Raw genomic sequence first — 5,830 nt, forward strand, 5'->3', positions numbered from 1 at the left:
AAAATAAGTCTCTTAACAGACTAAATTTAGTCTGACTTATAATGTTTTATTAATTTTGATATTACTTAAAACATCTGAATCTTATCAAAACTAAGTGCTATTTCTAACTTAGAAATAACGCATTTAATACAACTTTGCAATTTATTAAAATAGTCATTTTAAAATAAATAAATCATCAACAAAAATAACCTGAATAAACCGAATATACTCTGAGATTTATGTATATTATATACAATTTGATGGAAAATCTAAAAGTTTTAAGTTAGCCGCAATAAAAAGAAGTTATAAAACATAACTTTATTAAAAAAATTTTTTATACCATCTGCATGCATTCTATTAAGTTTTCATTGCCTTTTCTTTACGGCAAATTATTTTTGTAATGGCTAGTTAATGAGACAACCCAGCAAACATGTCAGTGTTGAATCAACGTTGAAAACCGGTCGCAGCGTAGAAAAAGCGTTACAGTCACAAAAATAACGCGCTTTCAACGTTGAATCAATGTTTATTATTGTATACTAAATCGCGGTAAATTTAAACGTTGAATAAGCGTTGAAATTGTAACGTAATTAAGCTTCTCAAAAAAAGACGTTTATTCAACGTGTAATCTACTTACCCAGCAAACATGACAACGTTGAATCAACGTTGAAAACCGGTCGCAAAAGATGTTGCGGAAACGTTGACAAAGTAATCGATTTTGCAAAGATATGTAACGTTGTTTAATAGAACGTCGTAAACATCTCTTGCGTAACGTTGAAAAAACGTTACTAAATGACGTTACAAAAGCGTCGCAACTAAACGTTGAAAAAGCGTTACATAAAAAGCGTTGAATAAACGTCGCAACTTAGCGTTGAAAAAACGTTACCTAAAAAGCGTTGCATAAACGCTGTTAAAGCAGTCTATTTTGCAAGGATTTGTAACGTTGTTAGTAAAACGTCAATTTAACGTGACTCAAAGACGTCGAGTGGAGGTTGAAATATAACGTTGAATCAACGCTAAAACGCGCTGTATAAAATATCGCAAAATATTAATAAACGTAATTAAACGTGGCTATAATATATATTGAATTGGCAAATGAAACTAAATTGTAAGTTGAACTCTGCCCTAGCAATATTTCCAAAATCAATTTTTAATACAAACAGTAATATACAATGATAACAATAAAAAAGCTTAACATATACAATTTATAGATATATATATAAAAATATAAATATTTTTTTTAAAATTTATGTGTGTGAGTGTTTGCATATATATTTATGCAATATATAAAAATACAATTAACAGGATATCGTATCGATAGGCCAGGATATCATTGAGATACAGAATCTAAATCAAAAAACAAAACTTGTACCATTAGTAGTCTGAAAGCAAATGTAAAAAATTTTTTTTATTAATTTAGTATAATTATTATTAAATTTAAAAAGTAAAAAAAAAAAAAAATATATATATATATATTTATATATATATACATATATATATATATATATATATATATATATATATATATATATATATATATATATATATATATATATATATATATATATATATAACTTATTTATATATATAATTTATAAATTATAGGTTCAGGTATCACTCCATTAACTAGTTAGTTCTGTGAGTGACACCTCAACATTGTTATTTATGTGAGTTTATAAATATTATTGTAAATTTTCATATTTTATGGTTAAATAAATGGATTATTATTATTATATATAAAATATATAGATAAATAAATTACATATATATATATAAATTATATATATATATATAAATTATATATATATATATATATATATATATATATATATATAAATTACATATATATATAAAAATTATATATTTATATATATATATATATATATATAATTTATACATATATATATATATATAATTTATATATATATATATATATATATATATATATATATATATATTATATATATATAAATTATATATATATATATATATATATATATATATATATATATATATATATATATATATATATATATATATATATATATATATATATATATATATATATATATATATATATATATATATATATATATATATATATATATATATATATATATATATATATATATATATATATATATATATATATATATATATATATATATATATATATATATATAATCCAAGGGTCTTTTTCTTTTTTACTTTCTACTTTTAAAATTTGAAAGCAACTTAAAGTAGGTCATTTTAAAGAGCATAATCAGTTATTCGAGTTTCGGGTTATTCGAAATAAATTCTTATACCCCTTGGAGATTCGAATAACCAGGAGTTTACCGTGTATATATATATATATATATATATATATATATATATACAGGGTGTTCCGGATAAATTTGACATATTTATAACTGATTATGATTTTTTGTAGATTAGAGGTATTAATACACACTACAGGTCATTTAAAAGTTTGAACCCTTCTTCATTCATATACAAGATGTCAGAAAGGATGGATGACTGGAACCCACCTGAATCATGGAAGAGAATAACTTGCATCATGATGATTCATGCCGGCCATCAAAATAAGGATATTATGACTGCTCCAATGCTCCCTGAACACAGTAAAAACAATCAGGTATGAACAAGACTTGCAATGGTGACTACGAGGATGTAGTAATAAGAAAGATCCGTAGCAGACGATCTGATTGCGTTCATACAGCAGAATTCGTCGCAAGTCTGCAGGTGTGGAAGAACCCTGGCATTGGAATTCGGGCTTTGTCACGTGAAATGAATGTTGCATCCTCTACTATGAAGCTTGCACTCAATGAAGACCTTCGCTACTACTCATACAAGCATCCATATATATATATACAAAATTATATAATTTTGTATATATATATATATATATAAATTATATAATTTTGTGTATATATATATATATATATATATATATATATATATATATATATATATATATACAGTATTATTTACGTCAGAATCTATATAACTGCAAAAGTTTTAAGTTTTTTTTTAAACTTGATTCCAGAGAAAAAATAAACATTTATAACTCTTTTTAACTCAATGCAAAAGTAACTCTATTAAATGAACTTTGCTAACTTACAGTTTTTCTGTCTAAAATAAATGTGACAAAAGTAAGAAACATCTACATTTTTATTATGAAATATAATGCTTTGTCAATAACTAATTACTTAAAAGTATTAACATCAAAAATATTTTGTTAAAGTTATTAACAACAAGCATTTTAAACTATATTTTTTGGAATTTATTTTTAGAAAAAGTTAAAATAACAATAATGGTTTATCATCAAAATTATTCATTGGACATCAGATCTTGAGTCGCTTTTGATCGAAAAAAAGGGCCTAACCTACAAGCAATGTGATGAAAAATATCAAATATCAGTAAGTGGTGTTAGGAAGATGTGTATAAAGTATGAAACAGCTGGTTCTGCTGAAAATCAGAAAAGACTTGGTCGCCCCATTAATACTTTAACAATAACCAATATCTTAATTGCACTGATAAAAAAAAAAAATTCAACAATAACCTAAAGGCAGATTGTTGAAAATCTTAAATTAAATGTTTTCTATCGAACTGTACAGAGAAGACTTAATTTAAGTGGTTTAATAATTTAGGTGGTTTAAATAAACCTTCTCCAGAAAAGTAAACCTCTCATTAGTTGTATAAGCAAAGAAAAACTTTTAGCATTTGCAAAACTGCATATTAACAAGTGTGAGGCATTTTGGAACTTAGTGTTATAGACTGATAAGAAAAAATGTCAAATACTTGGCTTAAAAAACGACAAAGAGTTTGGCGCAGACCTTGTGATGCACTCTTGGATAGAAATTTTACAAAAATAGTCTAGCATGGAGGTGGTTCGCCTATGGCTCGGGGATGTTTTGATTCAAATAGTGTGGGACGACTGGTGAATGTTGAATGTATAATGACAGGGAAGTTGTATGTTGATTGGCTTTCAAAAAATTAATGTCAATCCGTTTAAGAATTATTAGCAAATTTTTTTTCACCATGACAACGACCCTAAACACACATGCAAAGCGACACAACAGTTCTTAAAAAAAGTAAAGCTAACATCCTTAAATGGCCGCCACAAAGTCCAGACCTTAACCCTGTTGAAAATATATATGGGCAATTTTGAAATCTAAAGTAATTGTAAAATAGCTTATTTCATTTAATAGAGTTACTTTTACAATGATTTAAAAAAAATTATAAATATTTTTTCCTTTTTTAATTATTACAATCAAATTTTAAAAAAACATACAATTAATTAAGTTAAATAGATTCCAATTTAAATAATATCGTTTTTATTTTTAGAGTTCTAAATTTATCAAAAATGTTAATGCTATACGTGTATATATATATATATATATATATATATATATATATATATATATATATATATATATATATACATATATATACATATATATATATACATATATATATATCTATATATTTATATATATATCTATGTATACATATATATATACAGACCTTCCAACTCTCACGGTTTTACCGTGAGACTCACGGTTTTATAACAAACCTCACGGTCTCACGGTTTAACCAAAATTCTCACGGTAAATTTTAAAATTTTTCCGAAGAACTTTTTTTTTCAATTTACTCTAAATATTTTAGGTTAAAATAATAACAATATATATTCTGAAAAAGATTGTGATTACATCAAAAACTAATGAATATTAAGTGATCAAAACAGATCATAAAACCGGCTCCAACTAATAAATAGATTTAAACATGAGTTTTATAAATTAAATCCGAATTTTAAGAAATGGCGTCAAAGCAAACATATAAATGCAAATTTAACTCAACATGGTGCCAAGATTACCCTGTTAGGGCTGTTAAAGGTAATATTTACCAATTTTACTGTGTTCCGTGTGTTAAAAAACTAACTTGTCATCATCAAGGAGTTAAAGATGTATCTGATCATTGCAAAAAAAACAGTCACAAAGCAAATGTTATTGCATTAAAAAAGCAAACTTCTTTAAATAACTTTTTAAAAACTTACACAACATTAGATAATCAAGTAATTAATGCTGAAGTCATGGTAACAAATTTTTTGGTTCAGCAAAATATTTCTTTAGCCACCTCCGATCATCTTACATCTCTATTTAAAGAGATTTTTCCAGACAGTAAAATAGCCAAGAGGTATGCAGCAAGTCGAACTAAAACAATGGCTATTATAAACGAATCATTTGCTCCACATTGTCGAAATTACATTGTAGAACATTGTAAAGTTCACCCATATTCCTTAGGCACAGATGGATCGAATGACTTTGGCATTGATAAGATGAATCCTATATGTATCAAAATATTTGATGCTAACCGCTCAAAAACAATGACATGTCATTTCTTTGATATGTGCTTAACATCTGGAGTTGATTGTGCAAAGGCTGCTGTTATCTTTTCTTCTATAGAAAAAAATTCGAAGTATATGAAATTCCATGGGAAAATTGCATAAGTTTAAGTGTTGATAATACAAACTCTATGATTGCATCAAGATTTTTAGAAAAAAATAATAATATCTTTATTGATGGCTGCCATTGTCATCTTGCACACTTAGCTGCTAGTAAAGCACATGATGTTTTTTGTGATTATATTGGATTAAATGTCTAAAATGTTATGATTGATTTGTACTATTGGTTTGATAAGAGTGCAAAACAAAAAAAGGCAAATTGAGAGAGTATTTCGAATTTTGTAATCAAGAATATCAAGGCATTCTAAAACATCTATCAGTTAGATGGCTATCTTTAGAGAAATGTATTTCAAGAGCTATTGTCAAGTATACAAGCCTGAAAGCTTATTT

At 25.5% G+C, this 5,830-nt stretch overlaps 1 long non-coding RNA gene across 2 annotated transcripts in view; it reads right to left on the reverse strand.

The window, feature by feature from the left end:
* Positions 1-1,013: 1,013 nt before the first annotated feature.
* LOC136075531 (uncharacterized) overlaps positions 1,014-5,830 on the reverse strand; it is a 28,725-nt gene continuing 23,908 nt past the window's right edge. The window contains exon 6 of one of the 2 annotated variants that reach the window (XR_010635993.1): positions 1,014-1,323. This is a non-coding gene — a long non-coding RNA (uncharacterized LOC136075531). The remainder of the gene's footprint in view (positions 1,324-5,830) is intronic. The other variant, XR_010635994.1, reaches the window with a different exon arrangement.

This window comes from Hydra vulgaris, chromosome 01, assembly GCF_038396675.1.
Source record: "Hydra vulgaris chromosome 01, alternate assembly HydraT2T_AEP".
In the NCBI taxonomy this organism is placed as follows: domain Eukaryota; kingdom Metazoa; phylum Cnidaria; class Hydrozoa; order Anthoathecata; family Hydridae; genus Hydra; species Hydra vulgaris.